The sequence below is a fragment of the Aquila chrysaetos genome, chromosome 2, assembly GCF_900496995.4.
Source record: "Aquila chrysaetos chrysaetos chromosome 2, bAquChr1.4, whole genome shotgun sequence".
Lineage (NCBI taxonomy): Eukaryota > Metazoa > Chordata > Aves > Accipitriformes > Accipitridae > Aquila > Aquila chrysaetos.
This window is the reverse complement of record NC_044005.1, coordinates 30,956,063-30,978,033: the sequence shown is the minus strand read 5'-3', so window position 1 is coordinate 30,978,033 and position 21,971 is coordinate 30,956,063. Positions and strand designations below refer to the sequence as shown.

Here is a 21,971-nt window from a genome sequence, read left to right as displayed (position 1 = left end):
TGGACACAAAACCACAGACACCTATGCACATATACACATTATAGAACTGTACGCATATCTAGATGAATACATGAAAGGGCAACTAATTCATATTGTTAGTATGTAATACAAAGTAGCATATGCTCACCCTATTCATGTGGCTTTTCTATCAGTTTCATCTTCAGATACATGTTATATAGAACTATATCTTGCTAGTTTACAAATTACTATTTTTGGATACATCTGTTTTTATATACTGATTTTGCAAAATTACCTTGATATATACATTGCATTACAAATCAAACTATATAAGGTGGATAATGTACCTACCATATTATATCCTAAACAATGGAGTTTGTTCAGACCAGTACAGAAAATGATTATTTTTTAGCATATGCAGTATCTATCTATCTATAGTGAGATTTATGCTAATTATGTGAAGTACCAACTTCTGAATTAGTGCTTCCCTGATTTCCTTTTCAGACAAACTTTGTAGGAATAACAGTCCAGAGAGAATTCATAGATATTGGAGATGTACACAGACAAGTAGGAATTACTTACCTATTCAGATTTTACAAATTTTCTGACACTTTTTTTAATGAATATAAATGCAAATTTTCAAGGCTCTTTGCAATATCTGTTTCTTAGAGGAGATGCATTTTTATTAATCTTTGCTTTATGAACAAGCCACATATGTAGACAGGAACTACTGCATAGGTTTTTAGCAAATATATTTTTTAAAAAAAACATTGGGGGAAGTGGGGTGGGGGTGAGAAGCAGTGATTAATAAGTTTGTGCCCTTAAGGGCAGTTTTAGTTGAACATATTGGAAATGGTTGCATTGTGCTAAAGAGGTATAATACATCATGAACTTTAAAATGTGCAAAGGAGGTGATAAAGAGACCTTGTGTTAATGGCCCATAACATAATGCTGAAATAAAAGTGATAGCTGAACAGCTAACAACTGTGGTTATAAAGACCCTCAAAGAAAATGATACTAATGCTGTAGAAAATCCTAACAAATCTGTTAGGATTTTTCAAAGTAATGTGAGTTGGTGGCAAATTTAGGGTTTTGAAAGCAGAGTCTGCAGTAGGCATGCAATCTCAACTACCAGGGCCTGCACAGCTGGAAGCGTGGAGTGCACCTCTGGAGTTAGGGAAGGTGGGGTATAGGGTAGTAGTATGGTTACTTAGCCCTTCCTATGCAGCTGTGGTCACTGGCAGCATTGTAGCTTGGGGTTTCATCTTTGTACGCAGTAACATCAGACTGCAAAACACCCGCAATGCTCTTATCAGCCCACCTGCTGCCCAGCCTGTGGACTATCCCATATCGGTATGGCATATGATGTACAGACATAATTAATTTTTCCTAATTTGGACTGGAGAAGTGTTTTGTGAAATGCATTGTAACAATACTTGATTGTTCTGTCTGGAGGTAGAAGAGAAATTTTCCCCCTTATTTTTGCTGTCCTAGAGGAAATGCTGGAGGAGGGTTTCCAGGGGTGAGCAGCCTGTGATCAGCTGCCCTCTGTCACCTTCCCTCCTAAAAGGACCTTGGACCTGGGGCCACAGCTGCTGTGACTTGTTCAAGCAACTGACAGCATGATCCCCAAGAGTCCCTCAGGCATGATATATCAGCTCACAAGATTGTGAGGTATCTGCGTGCAGCCAACTGTGTCACTGACAAAAATTCAATTGCACGATACGGCACACGTATGCACACCCAGGTATGTGACAGGAGTGCCTGGGGAAGGCTGCGGCTCACTTCCCTCAGGAGAGTGAACAGCTCTGCTCTGAACAACTGTTGACAATATGAGAGCTTGGAATGCAAAATGCATCAGGACTCTCTGTACCTACTGCAAACAGTTAGCCATTGATAGCTCCATATCACATATTCCACAAACAAAAGCTGTGGTAATGGCAACCAATATAAATTCTTACTGTTTAGCCATGCCAACGTTCTCTTGCCTGGTGTCAGCTCAGATCTTGTAGAGATTGTGTGTACCTTTTCCCCAAGGCAGGGTCATGGTTTTTTCAAGGCTATGAGTCAGGATTTGCTATTCTTTTACTCTGAAGCTAAACGGAAGAGATCTAATGTGCAGTTTGTGGAGTGCAGAAGTGAAGTTATAAATCCCTCATTCTAAAATGGATTAAACTGAGTCTATAGTACATATGATGGTTGTGGTTTGACAGCAATCACATGGTGTGTCATAGCAGTTTTACAGGAACTACAGGCAGACTTGCTGTTCCTAGAATCATATTTATATAAACAAGTCTGCAGCTTTTCGAAGATGGAGCAGTTCTGTGAGTCAGTGAATTTTCAATTGCTTCGATGTCAAATGAAAAAACGTCTAGCAGAATAAAACCTTGAGTAATACAGACTGCAGCTACGTACAAGATTGCTATAATTACAGAATGCATTGAAATGCCTTTGAAATGATTATGAATGTAAGTACAGAACTTTCAGAGTCTGTTCAGGAATGTTATGAATTAAACAGAAGTTTTCTGTGAGTATGTCCTATATGAAAAGAAAAGAAAAAAAGGATATACATTAAGTATAATTGTAGTTCCTTATTTACAGAATCATTGTTGAGGTTATGTTCTGTGAAGTTCAATACAAATTATTTTCCTCTCCTTTTATAGACCTGTTTCTTCACTCTTAAAGAAAGAGGTGAAAAGAAACAGAAGAGAAAGTCTATTTCCCTCTTTCTATCAGGCTGTGTTTGCAGGGGATGTAATATACAGACTAGCTATTTCTGACTCTCTGACTCTGCACTTCTGGAAGCTGAGGTATTCTCTGCAATTCGTAATAAACACCTCTTTTTGAAACTTATTTTCAGTGTCAGAAAACTTTATTACCAATAGGCTGAATCAAACCAGCACGATACACTAAATAATATAGTCTAAATGAAGGCATCCAGAATAGGCTCACTGCATCATCAATCATGTTACTTCAGCTCTACTTCAGGAAAGAGTATTTAAAGGCTATCCTGAAGATGATAACTTTCATTGTTTATTTTCTGAAGTTCTGGAAAAAATAGTGGTTGAAAGTTTATTGGACTATTTTCTTTACTGGATTAAGGAAAATTTTTAATCCAAATTTGTTTTTTTAATTGGTTTTGGCCATGTTGAATTTTCTAAGTGTAGAAATATAGAAAGATACAGAGAAAGAAAAAAAATCCATAAATACTAAAAAGTGTTTTCAATGTAAAGCTTCATTCATTTCAATCTCTTTTCCCTTCAGAAATGCTTTGAAATATAATTTTCTTTTTCTGACAAAAGAAAATATTTCAGAAATCCTAGCAGATGGTAAAATTCATTATTTACAAAGCAACATGTGTTTACTAATGAATCTCTTCGCTTGGTGGGGCGAGAGGCATTATAGTGGTGAAACAGTGTTGGATATTTAGAACAAAGACAGTAAAACATGAATTCTTTAGATCGTGATTGGGAGGCAGATGCTTATTTTCCTGGTAGCTCAGCATTGTTTACTACAGTGTTGCGAAATGTTGTATGGCCTAAGGGTCTGAATACTGACTATGGAAATCCTCATTTCTGTTCCAGCAGTCTTTTCTGACAGTTTTCTTTCCTGAACAGTTTCTAGGTTTTAAAGTTGTTAGATTTTTGTGTATGTTTGGGTCCAATAACTGTCATTTGACCAACTAATGTCTTCCTTTCTTGATCAGCAACAGGCAGAGAATCCACCTTTTTTTCTCAGTAATTTGATTATCATGATTAATTGCCCATAATGTTGGAGACTTCTTTCGTAATTTGAACTTGTCTGGCTTCAGCTTTCACACCTGAGTTTTCCTCTGCTTTTTAATAGGAAACATTCATCTTTGGAAGTTCATGTGTTGTCCGTGGAAAACATCCCTCAGTTTTCCTGTTGATACATTAAACAGATAAAGCTTTTTATGCCTTCTAATTTTAAGCACCTCTCTCTATTATTATTTCAATGACTTTTGCCACACACATTTCAGTTTTTCAACATTTTTTTTGAAATATATATACCACATCTCCACACAGCATTCCATTCTCGCTATTACTTATATTAAGAGGTAGTGCTAGTTTTTTCCTACTGTTCCCAGCTCCTGGTTTGTTCCAAAAATCATATTAACTCAAGTGATCACAGCATAACATATAGCGCTCATTTTCAGTGTGCCTTTAGCAATCCTTGATTTCTTTCCTGAGTCAGGATTCCCCCATATGTTAGTTACTGATTTCATTCCTTGATCTTTGGTGCGCAACTCTATATTTGCTTAGATTAAAATAATTTTTTTTTATTGGGCTAGTTTTCAAAAACCATGACCTTAGTCACCAGTGGGGCTCCTCTGGAAAAGCAGGGGAGGCTTCTTGCTCTAACAAAGCTGGACTGATCATTCTTTAGCTTTCCACCAGTCTGTCTATCTGCAAACATTACGAGCAGTGTTTTTGTATTTGCCTCCAGATTACTGGTGAAAATGTCAAATAGCATTGGGCCTCGCTAATCCCTGTGGAATCTCACTCAAAACAGCCTTGTTTTATTCCCTACCAAATGCTTCTTTCCAAGATCCCTCAGCTAGCCAGCTGCTTCTTAATTCTTTTTGGTATATGATTTATTTCTCTTGAAAAAACACTATGTGTTTTATCAGTGTCTACCTCTCCTCGCTGTAAGCATGACTTTGGGGTTAACAGGCCCTCACTCTTGCCACAGGAAACCCTGCCTACGTGCCTGAGTAGGAGTAATCAGCTCAGAAAGTGGATAGGTTGTTATGGGAAAACTTGCATTATTTCAGCTTGTTTCTTCTTTCCTCACTGGAGAAATGCATTTCCTATCTCCAAGCCTGTTTTACTTGTATCTTTTAAAGATGACTAGGTTTGTTCAACCAGAAAGAAACTCAGGGCAGCAGAGGGAGGGCAAAGACTGTCACTGCATATTACTCGAAAGAGCTGATGTTTCAGTTAACTTTTTAAGTTAATATTCAGTACTGTCCTCTATCTCTGTTCTCTGGTACGCAAAAAGCTGGTTTCTATTCTGATTAAAGCTGTTTTGTAACATCAAGATAAAATAGGGTCATTAGTGTTACAGAAGAGAATGCCGATTGTTATCATGCTATGTTAATGCAAAAGGATGCTTTCACAAGCAAAGATGCTTGAAACCAGATATGCATTAAAACTCCTACAGGGAGCAAGAGGAAATGCCAAAGTTCACCTCTTCCTTTGGCACGGGTACATCCTTCTGATTCTTTAATGTCTATTTAAAGAATGAAAATTAGGTCATGTTCATATAGCACTGTTCATGGAGATACTGCTACACACTAAAAAAATTTTACTAGTTCATTACATCTTTGTATTTCATCTACGTGTTTCTGTTACATGGTGGTGCATAAACTATCCAAGTGAATTGTTTCAGAATATTCAGTGAGAATATTGACTCAAAAGGTGTTGCATGTCTCGCACGTCTTGGCATTTTGAATTAGTTTTTGATATATGGGATGAGAATCCACAGCATTGTGTGACAGTTTCTTACTGATGAAGTAGTAAGTTGAAACTTGAGGCATTTTTGTAGAGTAACTATTCAAGTCCATTCAGTTGCTGTTGTTTTTTTAATTAATGAACAACCAGGATGCAGTGAATCCAGTTTGTTATCAACATAATATTTGTAATTAAAATAATTTTAAAACTACTCCTGTAATTTACCAATTGGAAGATTTCATTGTTAAATGCTTTCACATTCTCCTTCCTGCCTTGTTTGTGTTTTTAACAGCAGCAGAATTAGTTCCCTCATTTCTCTTTAACGTTCTTTCTTTCCACTGACAACTCGCTTTCTCCCTGGGATCAGTGTGTAACTCATCTGGAAGCTTTTGCTACTCAAGGAAAAGGCATCAAAGTCATCATGAAAATGGTCTTAGTACATTCAATGGCTTTATAATATAAAGTAAATCTTCTCAAGTTTATTTTAAAATGTATTACTCAATTTCCAACACATTCTACTGTACTCTTCATCTTTTTGAAGAATATTTCAGACTGAATTTAGTTGAAAAGTGTTTCTGTATTTATTTTGACCTTTAATACTGTATGTGCAATCAGATATGCGATACTATGAACAGAATAACATATCTATTTTGAAAAGGCAGCAAATCCCTTAACAAAAAGTGAAAGCAATGATAGAGAATAAGAAATTTAAGACTGACAGCTGGAATATGTCCAAATTTCTCTAAAATGAATCTGTCTATTAGCACAAAATATTTAATTGTTGATAAAGTAATATGCATTATTTCAGAGGAGTATGTATTTCTCATAGATTGCTAAAAAAATAGTCTTTCTAAGTTTTGATGAAGATTTTGAGCTGGACATAAAATTTACAAGGAAGATTCTCATTTGTCCTGAGTAGAAAGAAACTCAGGGTAAGACTCAGGACATAACACCGTGGGGTCTTAGAATGTGATTCAATTAGGGCATATACCTTGAACAAAATTAGAGGCCAAAGGTAGATGAGCAGAAGAAAACATGCTCTAATGAGAGGTGTTAGGAAGACAAGGTGGGCCGACCATAACATGGACTCTTTGGCCTTGATTCAGTTGGCAATAGGTATTTGAGATGTCCCAGAGCAGTGGCAGCTCTAAGCTTTTAGCTGGTGGGGATCTCAGCAGACGAGGGCACCGTGCTTCCTCTCCTGGCATGCACTGCTGCTTTTGGTGAGTTGTGAGAGGCTTGATGCTGGCATATGTGCGATTCATACTTAGTGTGAGAAGGGAAATATAATTGTAACACAGATTGTAAAGGTCTGGTGGAGTGGGACTGTCTCCAAGGTTAGAGCTGCACCGTCCTAGAATATTCTGCCTGGCCTCCAGGTGGAAGCTCACAGTTTTCCCATAGCTCCTGTGCCATAGCTACCAGTCCCATGCAAATATCTTAGATACTGAAAGGGTATGGTCCTAGGTGCTGATGTTTGAAGAAATGAGTTGAGGTCTCTCATATCTAATGGGTTGATACAGGTAGGGAAAATGGTTGCAACTTAAGAATTACTGGATATGAGGATGTTTGGTAGGTGAGTTTAAGAAGAACCTGTGATAAACTAATGTTAGAATTGAGAAATTAATTCAAATAGAAATGAGCATCACAAGAAGGGAAGGGATAGAAAGCTGTTTAGTCATAGATGTTTAACGAGACTGCGAACAGTCTAAACAAATTGTTGATGTCACTGTTACAAGCACAGGAATGCCTGCGCTTGCATGAAATCACATGGAGAATTTTCAAAATTGTTACAAACAAAATAAGTTTAAACTATGTATGTGGATCAAAATTTTACATATCTGGAATGCTTTCTAAATATGGTAAATAGTTTATTGCTATGAAAATTAACTGATTCCCTATCAAAGAAAAAACACTTTGTGAAGTGAATATTAGAGCCACTTCTGAGACTCACTCATGTTTTTACTCTTTCTTTTTCATGCTTCCATGACTGACCCTTTTTCCAGTAACTTACTGTCATACTCTTACAGACCTTCCCTTTACCTAGCAAGCAACTGTTTAGAATAATTTCTTACTGCTGAATTACTGAATAGCAGACTATTAACTCCTTTATAGTTATGTACATTTTTATGGCATGCATAAAGGGCTGATAAACAAACTAGCATGTGATAACCTTATTTACCTGCATTATAGTATCAAGTATGATCCCCTCTCAAGGATCATAACGCTATTACGTTACGTGCTCTTCAAAAGAACAGGGAGAGATAAAAATGCATGATCATGGAATGGCTGAAAATGACAGAGCAGTGAACGTGAATGAATTACAGTATCCAGCAAATCTAGAAATGATATTGCAGTTCTGGTACTTTCTTGGCACTACAAGGAAAGAAACAGCTAAATTTGCTTGTAACAAACTTGTAAAAGGCCTGTGTGAGTTTTACTATCGTGGATTTTTATTAGTCTTTGCAGAAAGCAATATATACTATACTTATTTAGTTCAGTCTCCTCAATCAATTCCATCATAAGTGAGTGGAATTGTCTTCAAAAATTGACTCGAATGTCAAGCACAAACACTGAACAATTTGTATAATAAATCCTAGCGATTTTCCTTTTTATTCTGTGGGCATTGGATCATTGTGGGTGTACCCGTGGCTACAGAAAATGTGAGATGACATTCTCAAAAATACCCAATATCGGTCTAATTCTGCTCACCTGACAATAAAATCTTTTGAGTTTAAAAGGCAGTGATGAGTCTAGTGCTGCCTATAGTTATAAAATGCTGCCTTTAGCTATAAAAATGCTTTCACACAGCGAAGACCTTAGGCATATAAACAAATATCACATATGACTTTACCTGGACAATTTACATCATTCAATTAAGCACATAATTCGGTATTTCTCTAGAATGGCTTTGATGTAGGCCAAAATTCTCACTAAGGCAGATAAAGAAAATGATTAAAATATTGAAGGGAAAAGAACACGAAGAAAACTTGAGTCTAGAGCTGTTAAAATTATAAGGACTTGAAAATACTAATCTGAACACAGATGTGATCAAACCTATGGGAAAACACTTTGTATTCAGATTAGATACAGATATGCTGTTTGTATGGTGGCTGTGCACTACTACATTTCATGAGTGGATCTAAGTGTAAGCCCATGTGGTGGTAAGGGACATGTGATGGAAGAGACAAGAATGCTTTTTTTCTCCAGTTCTTGGTAAACTTGTAGCTGCTTTTCCTGTGGTTTTCAGTTGTTACACTTATTGCAAGACCATGATAATATAGTTAATTTTAAAATATTTTGTATATGCATTTTTTGTATATGCATATGTATTATTATGTATATGCATATTTTGTATATGCAGTCAAAAGCTACCATTAATGTTGAACTTGCAATTTGCAAGCACAAATAAATACGCATAGAAATACAAATGTATAGGTCATAAATTACATTAGTATTATTTTATGATAAATTTTGGTAATTTTTATTTCTTTGAAATCCTAGCTATTTCCTTGGATTGCTAATTCCATCAGCAATCTTTCTCTGTTGCAATGAAATACAATATCTTGTAATAAGAATATTAAAAGTGCCTAATAGCTATACTTTTCTCCTTTTAAAGCACTTCCTACAAATAAGCTCTGAAGAACTGCATGCCATAAACATACGTTTGAAAAGCCTACACTGAATCTTCACACAGAGACTTTTTATAACATCCATAATACTATATGTTTTAGCATATCCAAAACTGTCATGATTGACGAATAGTAAGTATTAATAATCTTATACTAACTGAAAAGAAAGAGACAATAAAATCACCATGATAAATACTTGAATATGATAATCAAAATGGAATAAAATGCTTTTGAAATTTGGCTACCAAGATGACTTCCAGGAAAGAATAAGTCCAGTTAACAAACTAGATGTAATTTATGACATGTACACAAGAGCATTCATATTCACAGTTTAGTTCAAACAGTTGCTAAATGTGTTACAGTAAAAAGAAAAAAAAAATCCTATTATAGGCAAGAAAGGTGGTGTTAAGGTTGGAGGAGCTGTGCTAGGTCTTTGCATTTACTGTTTTTTTCGTAGCTTCATGTTACTTCTTAAGCGAGTGATGAGGGATCATTTTCTCCCAGAAAAGAACCATGGAAACAGCTGTCACTCAGCAAGTGTATGTCTTCCATTTTAATTATTTGATACGAGTGAAACTGGGTTGCCCTTCATAAATAAGGTGTCCCTACTTCTCTACTTAAAGTGTACCACTAGGTCTCATTGTTAATAGAGAATGAACTGACGCTGCCTGGAGAGAAGTTGGTAAGTGCTGTATGTTCAGAGTGGCTGTTACTGTGCTTTTCCCTTTCTTCACAGCAGGTTATTGTTTACTACCTTTAGTGCTTAAAATTCCCAGATATAATTGGGCTCCATTTTGTTACCTCTGGTGCATACTGAAAAGAGTTATTGATCTGAGGAACTTGCTCATCAAAGGATGGAAACAGAAGCACAGAGAGGTGATTTGTTTCTTCAAGAAATGCAGAATCAGCAGTGGAGTGAAGGTGTCTAACATGCCTTGCTCTTCATCTACACAATGGAGAACATGAATGACAGCACTAGAGAGCAGGAAAGTATTTTCCATGTTACTGAAAGCCTACCTTCCTATGATATGTTCCATATCATAGTATGATTTTGTTCTTCCTGAAAATGTTTATCAATGAATGAAAGAACAAGCTTGGGAAAGACAATTATCTTATTACACTGCCAATTATAAAATACTATTCTAAGCTTAGAGGAGTTTTTAAGCTGTCATAGAATAGCATAGTTTTCATTCCACAGAGAAGTATTTGTAATCCTTGTAAAATCAATTTTTCTCAACATAAAGGACAAACAGATCCATTCATCCATGATGTAGTTTTCCTTTTGCTTTGCAAAATAAATTTGTTTAAGACGGAAGCATCTGTTCCTGTTTAAAATATCATCAAGGGGTGTAGTTACCAATTAGAAGAAGAGTGATGCAGAAAGCATCCATGTCATCTTAATTGTATCAGATTTTGGCAACTGTAAAGAAAATTACCTTCCCAGCAGACTGTTCATCTCTCCCTCCCTCTTAGCTTTTCACTGATTTCCAGATTTTTCTGGAAAAAATGTTATCATTTGTGGCAGGATCTATAAATAGCATTTAATTCCACAGGTGCTGGGAACAGACATTTCCAGCACTTTCCACTGTTTCTGCTGGTAGCTTTCTGGCAGCTGGAATATCCCTGTCTGTTATTTTCTATTGCTAGGCTCTAGAATAACTGAAGCTCATCACAGTCTTTTCTGAATTTATGAGGTAGACCACTTATCTTGTTTCGTTTTTTTCTGTCCTACAGCCCTGGTATCTGACCTAAACCAGGTAAAACTCAGGGTATTTTGAAATGGCTGCCCTCAAATTTATTTCAGCTGCTTGTTTGAGCTTCCACTCCTCCTTACTGCTGAGTAAGTCAATTATTTGTCTCAGATGCTGCTCACATATTTCCCAAACAGCAAAATGAATTTTCATGGGCAATGCAGAAAGAAAAACAATATAACCAGAATATAGCTTAAGTAGGCCACAACTGTGAATGAAACACACCTGGGAACTCTCCAGAGAGAACTTATTTATTGCAGATTGTTTCCTTACTGCTTTTTTGCTCAAGCAGTTAACCAATGCTTGATGTCTTGGTTGTTTCTGTTTGGAGGGGGCCTAGTCATAGAACTGAAATTACTCAGTTGAAACAGTTTTTATCAAAACAGACTTAAATAGACACAAATGTTTTTCATGGGTTGTCTCTTTCCTTGTTCAAACAGTCAGACTACTTTTTTACAACCCAGGAGTAGATGTTTTAGTGCAAAAAATGTTCCAATCAGTATTAAATGATAGCTGTATTTAATAAATCCGTCACTGATTTTTGACCATTACATTGTCATATTATAATGCTGTTATATACCCTTTGTATTTAGGTAGGATCTTCCACTAACTTGTTGATCTATAGTTACGGAGTGGTTTTGAATCATACTACTATTTCTTTGAAGTCTTGTCCTGACTTCTCAGAACTGTAAATGTCCATAAAGAAAGAAAGTAGATCCAAATAAATTCCACTTTCCATAGACTGGTTAAATGATGGGATGACTGAAATGTGCAAAGCCTATGGTATTTAATAGCATCATTTTTCATACTGCTTTGATTTCATGTTAGTCCATTTCTACAGACTTACTATACCTGCAATGGACTGAAGTGACTCCTTGGCATGAAAGAGGTATAGAAATAGGTACTGGTATAATGATTTATAAAGTATGTGACTTTTAATAAGTGAAAGTGCACTTCTGTACTGTTAATTTTGAAGAAACAGTGCATGTGTCAGCAGGAGAAAAGATAAGATAAGGCCTTTAGTTCTGAGAAAGTAATTTAGGTCATATGCCATTTCATATACACTATGGCTGGTCAGAACTAATTTCAAGTCAGTAGAGTCACATAAAGGTAGAATAAAACATGTAAACTGGAATTTGACAGCTGATTAAACAGGGCTGACAGTGTGTCATTAGATATTTTCAAATAAATGCACTTTCAAAATTAAGTCATTTTAAATTTGGACAGATACTGTATTTTTTTTTTTTTTACCTGAAAAACTAGGTTCCTGAGAACCTAGCTTGGACTGGAGATTACAATGCTGAGTACTTGCAGCACCTACCTCTTGGTGGAACAGATTGGCCATCAGAGTTACGAACAGAACTCTTCCTGCAATGTATGAGGCAAGAGATACCTTAACTGTAATTTACCATGGCCAATATAAGCCAATGAAGGATGTTAAGGACAGGAATGTGTCTTACATCTTGTCCTAATCAGCTTAGTCACACATTGTGCAATTCAGAATTCTGTGATTTATTTTCCTCCAGTCCCACGTTCTGTATGAAAAGCATACAGAATATTGATTTTCCTATGTATTCTGTGCACCTGATCATTTTTCTGAAGACTTGGCCACTTGACATGCACAAATAAATCACATGTGCTAAATCTGAAACCTCATGCTTGGGAGAGAATCACTTCCTTCTATTTGATAAGAGAAAATTGTGGTGGTTGTTTTTCTTCTATGCACGAATGGTTGCAGAAATATTATATCAAGTGAGGGCACTAATTCCTGGTCCTTTTTGGAAATGGCATCCACTGTCAAAGAAGGCACCTTAAACAGAACTTTATTGAGGTGCTTTGAGTGGAGCTTGCTCAGTTGCTCTAATTTAATTCTACTTTTTGTAAACTTTTTTTTTAACACAGTGGCTGGTATCTAGGTCTAAGACTTCCCAAGTGATTATCTTAAAAGTTCAGGTTACTGTAGGTTCTGTAAAACCATGTTTGTTTTTCCATGTCTCTGAACAAAAACTTAAGTTTTGAGGAAAAAACCTAATATTCTAAGTTATGCTGAAAACCTGTATTCTTCTGAAATACTGCATTAGTATAATCTTCACAGTTGCATGGTTTAGTGTACCTTAGGAGGTTGGCAGCAGCGAGTAACTAAACTGAAACTCTCTAAAAACTATTTCAGAATAAGACTGTAAAATAATGAATACATGTAATCTACGTGTTAACTAATGACAAAATTAAGAGGCCAATCCTGAACAACTCTGGTAGGCCTTTAAGGAAGTGATAGAATGTCAGAACTTCTCAGAAAGAAGCCCTAAATAATAATATAAAATTAAATATTTAAAATTAATCTCTGTTTTTTGAAATTATGTATGAGGAGTGGAAGAATTAAAGGCTTATGTTTATTAAATTTTTCATATGGCCTGGAGAAAACAGTTTAACATGTTTGGGGGTTTTTTTGGTGGATTTTTAAGACTTTTATGTTCCTCTGAGATTCTTGGTTTAGTTGAGGAACAAATAAGTGTCATAAAAGAAATTCCATTTTGTGAGCATTTCAAACTTAGAAAGTGGTGACATCTGGTGACAGGGACTCTTATGGAATTTCAAGCTCAATTTCCAGACTAAAAGCTACATATAACAAACAGGTGCGTAATCTTTTTCAATACAGAATTTGCTATTTAAGGTTAGGAAAGCACATACAGAACCACATGACTTTGTATAAATTCAGTCACTGCATACTTAAAAAAAAAATTATTCTTGTAGGTGCATCTGAGATTGCAATCATTATCATTTGTCTTCATATACAGTGCACACGATTTTGAAATGGCTACGTGTTATTTTTCTACTTTTTAGTAGTTTTCTATTATAACATTTTCTGCATGTACGAAATACTGAACACATGTCTGCATGCATATAGTTCATAGCTGTATGTTTATCCAACTTTCTGAACAAATTCTGCCTATCTATATAACTTGCTTTTGCTAAGTAAAAATGGTTGTTAATAAAAAAAGACATAAACTGAAGACATATGATTGACTTGTAACAATATGTTCAAAACAATGATGACAGTGTATTTTTTGAAGTAGGTTCTATTCCATCATAATAAACATTTTATTTTTATACAAAATTTGAAGATCATACAGAATAAGAAAATCTAGAGTAAAACTGTGAAGAATAACACTGGAGACAATTGACCTTCATTCTGGATAAGTGAATATTTCTCCATTCTTCCCATTTATACTCTTTGTTTTTCATGTACTGTACATGTAGGTGGTAGTAGGATGAAAAAGTCTCTGAACTGGAAATACCTGTAATTATATATACTGACTTGAAATTTAACCAAAGAAAAATGCTAGTTCATATCAGTATTTTAGTTCTTTAGAATGTATTAAAACTCTACTGTTTCTGTAGGTGCTTGATCTAAAATTTAAATTGCATAGCAATTTGAATGGACCTCCTGCGGCCTGTTTTATGGCATCTCTATTGATCTGTATTATTGAATTGTTCAGTACAATTCTGAAAATAGTGAGAAAATGATGTGAGTTGAACAGATTTACCAAAAGCGTACGCCATATATATGCAGAGAACAAGGAGTCTGCAGCTCGTTTATTCATAAAATGTGCTGGTGCAAATGTCTTACTGCCTGCTGGTGGCAGCAGACAGGGTAAGATCCATCATTCTCAAGCTACTCTTATGAAGCAAGTTATATCTTAAGATCTTCTTTGGGCTTGTACAACCATTTCTGGCTCTGGAAAATTAAAATATAAATCCCTAGTCACATTTCTAGGAGAATCCTCTGTGCTTTAAAGCATTCAGAGTAGTCTTGGAACATAATGCTACATGTACTTTTTGTATCAGGAGAAAAAATAAAAAGTCCAAATGAACAAGCATTACTGTCTGTACATTCTCATTGTACAAAATAAGTGTAGCCCAGTCATAATGGGGCAGACAACAAAGGCAACCCTTTCTGAGTTATTTGGGTCCAAGAATCTGAACCAGAAATAACCAAACCTGATTATTCCCATGTACAAGTAGCTTTCATAGCTGGAGGCTGCCATCCTTCTCTTCCATGCCTGCCTACAGATGACTATAAGTATCAAGCTGCAATCTACTGTGCAGGTGGTCTAGTTCTGTGATATCTGTTCTTCTAGTGCATGTTGGTCAGGACTCATTGTGCAAGGTCAGCTTTGAGATGGTCTTTTTGGAGTATTGTAAGGTGATCTATGCACCACCATCATCTGTTGGATCTCACTGAAAAATCTCTGTGTTTGGATGACTCTTTGGTCCATTACCACAGAACCACCCACAAAAGAGTCAAAATCATCAGGGAACACAGGAAGAAAGAAAAAGTATCCAGACTAAGTAGGACTTCTGTTCAGAGCCCTTGTTCCCTATAGTGGAACTCCAAGCTTTAAATCTATACCCTAACCTTTCCTTTCCTTGCTGAACCAGAGTTTAACTCCCACACAGGCAGCATTGATGTTTCAAGCCATATCTTCCAGAATTCCTGTGCCATTTCTTAAGTACAGTTGCAACAACATCTAGTCCACCTTATATAGCCTTAGAATATAGGCAGGTGTCTCCCGTGATAACAAAAGAGCATACATAAACAATGAAAACTTCCTTATAGTTTTATAGATAATGCTGGATAGTACTGATTTTCCCCCCCTCTGCTTGCCTTTAGGAAGTAAAGAGTTCTGTCCCTCTTAACAATTTGTAATTACATGTATAGTTCAGCTTTAAAACAAAATTTGTACCCATACCTATTTGCAATTTGGGGGTTGCATAAGTATCTTACTACTTCATTGTGTGGGACTTTGAGAAGTATGTCTTGCAAGATTAAAAAAGCAATATTTTTCTTCTAAAGAAGTTCTGATTGGCAGAAAGCATCAACATATTGCTTTTAATGAACAGTGGCAAATGGCTGAGAGTTTTCCTTTGATACAGTAAGGATGAATTGTTCATGGCAGAAAATATGTCAATAAACCACTTGAGCTATAGGAGTGCAAACTCCTGCGTATTCATTTCTTGTTTGATAATATTCTGTTCTTTGTGGTGGCATGCTCTGAAGTCTGGATATTTTGTCATGTGGATGTTGAATAAGAGAGTACCATCAGGCAGGATACTGAATATTTATATTTTACTAAGCCTTCATTCTGGTGTTACCCTGTTGCTGATTTTTTCCAATATAATTGTTATGCCACACTTTCTTCCATCAGTCTTTCTGTTACTGTTGTCTGCAGTTTCAGATAAACTAAGGGTCTTCAGTTCACTGGGGGCAAGGTGCCTCCTTTTGCCTTGGCAAACTGTTAAGTTGCCATGGTTAAATGTGCTCAAGGTAGTGCAAGCTCTAATGTTGATATAGACGAATTTATAGGGTAAGTGCAGTCCAATGATACACTAGTTCATGCTGATAAGCAGTGGTGTTACTTCTTAACCTGCTAGAAGCTTTTTTCCTCCTAGAACTGACAGAATGATAATAATTAAACCCCTCTTATTTCTGCTTGCATTGATTCCTCGTTTCACACTACCTAAGCTGTATTTTAGATTTAATTTCCTTTCTATTACTCTAATTACTTGCTTTTTTAATCTATTCCCTAACATCTTTTTGTCTTGCACCCACATTTAAGATTCTCATTTTCCTGTAGCTCCTGATGACTTTCTTTTATTTCTTTTTCCTCCAGTCTGTAGTCCTTGCACTTTTGATTTATCTGTGCTTCGTTTCACAGCACTGTTTGCTTTCTTTTATCTCCTGGTCAAATGCTTAGCTCTTGGAATTCAAAAGTCACCTTCAAAAACAGGTTTGGGTTCCTTTATCATTGATCCTTCCAAGATATGTGTGTTCTTCAAGGACTGAGCTTCCTTGGAAGAATCTTGTGCAAGAATCTGTAGTTTACACATAAAATGTTTCCATCACTTTTATAGCATCTTCAAGAAAATATCTGTCCAGATTGGAAAAAAGTACTTACCAGAATTACTTTTTTTCATGAGTGCAGTCAGACTTACAAGGGTTTGGGTTTGCCCTTAACACTGTAAATAGCTTAGGTATTGATATGTACCTACATAAAGGGGATAAAGGGGCAGGGTGATTTTTTCTTTCTTTCCTTTTTTTTTTTTTGTTTCTTTTATTTTGTTGTTGTTTTTGTTGTCCTAGTTGTATCCTTCCATTGTAAAAGATTGCCCTAGGTGGATAAGGGTGCTTCCTTTTTGTTTTTTTTTTCTTCAGCAATTGTGTTTTGAACAATGCATGTCAGAACTATAGTTTCACTCCTGGAGCATGTATGATATCTAAAATTTGTACAGAGCTACCCAAAGCATCAGTGTTAATGCTGAACTACTAATATTACTATTATGTTAATATCTTATAGCTAGTTAAAGTTTTGAAGCAATAATTTTGTACACTAAAGTTTCATAAACATCAAAATTTGGATTCCTCTTCTGTCTTAACTTAATTTTGCTGTATCTGATCAAGTTTATGGTAAAAGAAAGCAGTGTTAGGTAACTGATAATGACTTAAAAGGGTAAAAACATTTATGCCTTAATTCTCTGTGTTCCGCTTAAAAGCCCTTGAAAGCCTACTTTGCTACTTCTTTCATTTTATTGACTTCTATGAAGTTGGTCTTAGTTAAACAATAATTGAAGAGAGATCAGAATCAGTTACTCATCTCAGGAGATGTGGTCTGTTACAGTGCTGGTGGATAGTCTTGGTGCATATTATGTACTTGTGTACTCATAAAAGTGTATGAGATGAAAATTTGCAAGAATTTGATACTGAAAAATTTCTTGGCCACCATCGATGTTTTTGAAACTGATTTTGAATTTAAGAATAAAGTTCTGTAATTGCCAATATTTTTAAATTTGGCAAGAGTTCAGGTGCAAAATGAAGTTGGAAACATGCTTGAACCCTGTTTAGAGATGCCATTAATACTGTTTATCGTATAGCTTTTCTTCCAAAACTTGTACAATGAAATAAGAAAGTAATTTTTTTGGATTGTGTTCAGAAGATGGGTGATGGTGAAACTAGAAAGCTCTGAGTACAAAAATAGTATTGTATGTGGAGAAAATGAAGTTTTCTCTGTCATTTAGTATAATCCAGAAACAACAATTCTGCACTGGGGTTGGGGAAATACCTTTCTGATGCTCTGAGTCAATCATAAATGACCTTGTAAAATTGCACAATAGAAAGAAAGGGAGTAAAGCAATGGTACTCATTATCTTGGGTGATGGCGTCAATCAACTGGTAACACAGCATGACTAGATATATATTTTTAGATGACCAGTCAGTTGACATCAAGGGTCAGGATTTTATCCAAGTAGTGATTGAGAGAAACAGTTTGCCAAATAGTTACTGAAGCCATGGTTCATCCTTGTATTACAGGAATTCTCTTATTTTCATGTATATTAAAAATTAATCCCCAAAATGAAAAAAACATTTTACAGTGCACTACTGTGATAACTGAATGCCTGAAACAATTGAATGTACACATTTGAAAATGTATTATTGATATTAGATAGTACCAGGAACCAAAAACAATAGAGCAGAATCCTTCAGTATGACTTAGTACAAAAAACCGATTTGTGCTCCAAAGAGCTTAGTCTATTTCTGTGAATCCTCAAACTGAGACAGAAAGCAATGGCTGTGGTGTTCTAGATAAAGCCTGAAATTATTATATTTAACAGCTAAATTATTTATAGTTAAACTTTACATGACAGTAAGAATTTGCAGGGTCAGCTAGCCACAGTGTGTTGTGTCTCATATAATACAGAATACTAATTTCCAAAATGGATCAGGCTCACTGATCTCAGCAGCTGCGTTGTTCAACTTTCTAAAAAGTAGCAGTTTCTTTAAAAATCTTTATTTTTTTATAAGAAAACTATTAAAATCTACTGTAACAAAGCTAGTTTCAGAAATCACAGCATGTCTTATGGCTATTTTGATCTATTTCATCACTGGGATTGGGGCTGGGGCAGCTTAAATGCCTGAAGTTGCATTGTTGGGTCTGACATATTAAAATTGTGTCCTGAAGAATTCTTCAGTTAGATTATTCTTGTTTGTTTCTTTCTTTTTTTTAAATTATTATCATTATAACTTTCATACTGAGAGACTGAGCATCCAGTATTGCACTACTATAACATATCTGATACTGCCTTAATTTAAGGAAGAAGCCCAGATGATGATCTTGAGTGACTGCTAGAGAAAAATGGAAGACTTGCATTGTAGTTAGAAGTTGGCTATGACTGACATTGTACAGTACATGTGAGAGGATAAGAAATAATAGAACTTGAAAATGGGCTAAAATAACCTTGCCTGGTTCTTGTCTGATCTATTATGAGGCCATATTGCTTGATACAAGTAATTAATTTCTCCTCAACTTCCATAATAAAAAGCAGTAAGCTTGTTTAGACTCTGGATAATTTTCTGTGAAATACTGTTAACATTTCTAAGTGATTAGCGTGTATTTACTATGAAATTGGAGTGTGAAATTACAGTGAAACGTATTATTTTTATTTTCCTTAACTTACAGCAGTACCTTCATTCTGCTGTCATAGGAGAAATCCTGAGAGTACTGGTTTTGAGGTAACTCTGGGGAAATAGAGCAGGACTGGTTGGAATTCTGCAGTGAAATTTGTTTGCATCAAAACACTGTGGTTTTTAACTGCCAGTATTTGGTGAAAAAAAAATAATACTTTGTTCTTTTCTGTTTTGGATGAGAAAAGGAAGAATTATTTTAAAGGTGGTCAGAAAAAAGCAAACAGAAATGACAACTGGAATCTGGATAAAAATGTAATTTTGAACAAAGGAAGAAAGCTCTTACTCTCTTTTTTTGTATGAAAAATGTCAAAAGCAATTTAATTGATCAAAGAATTTGGAGGGGTTATTTATGGGGAATTTTTGATGCGAGGATTTTTCTATCTCAAATTTACAGTTGCCAATCAGTCCTGTAGAATCAATTAACCTTCAGTTAAAAACATACTGTTCCCAGCCACCAGGTAAATATACAATTAAAGAAGCAAACTTGAACTAGGGTTCTGTGAGTGATTTGATAAGATATTTTCAGGTAGCTGAAATTAAAGTAGTTTTTTTTAATATTAATAGATGTTGAGTTTTATCCTGAAGTTGAAATGAGGAAGTTCCCTTTAATGCACACTTGAAATAAAATTTAGTGTTGCAAAACAAGTGGCCTTCCGTGTATTAACAGTTGCGGATTCTTTCTGCTCTCCTGCCTGACTGGACATGGGTCAGATTTGGTAGACAGTCAAGGACCTATGGTGGTATGCACACAAGCAAATAAGCAGATCCTCTGTGAAACATCTCTGAATGTTCTCACCTACGTCTCACTGCCTCTGTACATACTTAAAGACCCTTTTAAATCCAGATTAGTATTCAGCCAAGCCTAATCTTGATTTTGCTGTCTTCCAATTTAAGAGATGTTTCACATTATCTTTTTGGAGAAAAATTTTGGAACAAGGGGCCGCCTTCTTGCTAGAATAATTATTTTGCATCCTTTACCATCTGACTTTTGTAGCTGGTGAAAGGAAAAATTATGTTATGATTGCAAATGCTTTGCTCACTACTTACCACTAGAATGACAAAAATGGCTTTATCCAGGGAGATTAAAAAAACCCACCCAAAACTATAAACCAAAAACCAACAACCAACTACTCACATGTATGTTGAAGAATCAGCATATGAAAGTTGCCACTATGTATGTCTTCCATGTGCTGCTGACATTCTGGAGTGAAAATTAGGATAACAAAAGCCTAAGGTGGTGTAGGGTAGCTAATAAAGGATGCTGAAGTAATGATGAATTAATATGAAGCAGCTAATTTGTCCATTTCAATGCTAATCTCTTCATACCACACGACCTCCCAGTCACTGTTTCTTAATGCAAGGCAAACCTCCGCTGAGTCAGAAATGGCCAGGAAACACAACTACTCATCTCAATATGTTTGATTCTTTGAACACATTCCTCTATCTATACAAGTCTGGCACTACACAATTGTTTTCAATGTCTGTGTATGTTGTAGTGTAGAATTTTTTCTGATGTACCTTATAAAGCTTGTCTAATGGGATCACTTCCAGCTACTATCCCTGCTTTTTCATAAGTGAGAACATGAAATGATATGACCTGGGAGTGTATAAATTTTATGCACTGTTTCAGGCAAGACTTAACTATACATCACAGTGTTTAGTTTTTTACATAAGGATGTATAGGATATTTTCTTTAGTAGAAAAGTATTCCTTTCTCTCCATGGTGGCTTTCTAGGCTCAGCATGACAATTCCAATACTCAATTAATTTCAGAGGAATAGTTAAATATAGGGTTGGGTTTTTTGTGGTTTTTGTTTTGGTTTGGTTTTTTCCCCAGCTGTTCTTTTTGAGGATAATTGCAGTTAATGCTGGACAAGAACTATTGGATATATTTTTAGGTAAAGTTGGTGCTTGTGTAAGGATACACAGTTAGTACCTCTTAAGATGTGAACTCTCTCTCTGAAACAGAACTCTGCTTTGCTTCCAGTATTAATCCACTGATTAATTGTAGGGCCATAATACTGTATAGTTTCCACCACTTATGAAATTCCTGGACTTGACAGTACAGGTGCAAATTGTTGATGTAATGAGCGTACTGGGTTTATGCCCAAAACTTTTATTCATGTAGATTATCATACTTGTGGCTTTATATGTGTATATATGTATATATATGTGTGTGTATATATATATATATATATATAGAAACTGAAATGAATTTAGATCAGGGACTTGGAGTTTATTGAAGCAGGTGGAGACACTGAATAAACCGAGGGCTTGAGAGAGGTGAGTTCAGAACTGTTTGCTGTTTGAAATGTCTAGTTATGCTTTCTTTAAAAGGAAGCTGTTTGCAGGTTAAGGTCTTTTGTTGAGTTGTTCCTGGAAGGAATACCTGAAAAGGGTCCTGCTTGGATCTTCCAGGTCCTCCTCTGGAGAACTGTGTGCAAAAACCATGGCAAGTAGAATGGCTGAAGCACCCTCTCAGGTATATAAGGTGGATGGGCAAATGACTGAGACCCTGAGAGGAATTGTGGCATACCACTTTAAAGACCTTTGGACAAAGAGCACATCGGAAATATAGTGATTGCTTCCACTGAGAGGAGGTTGGGGTTCTTTTGAAGAATGAAGAGGCCCAGGTT

General features: G+C 35.7%; 1 protein-coding gene across 5 annotated transcripts in view; it reads left to right on the top strand.

The window, feature by feature from the left end:
- Positions 1 to 21,971, top strand: part of AKAP6 (A-kinase anchoring protein 6) — a 299,893-nt gene that overhangs the window by 30,948 nt on the left and 246,974 nt on the right. For 2 of the 5 annotated variants that reach the window (XM_041120194.1, XM_029999563.1), the window contains exon 2: positions 10,799 to 10,904. The exons of the other annotated variants lie outside the window; for them this stretch is intronic. The gene's annotated coding sequence lies outside the window, so the exon portion shown is untranslated. The remainder of the gene's footprint in view (positions 1 to 10,798; positions 10,905 to 21,971) is intronic. 5 annotated transcript variants of the gene reach the window in all.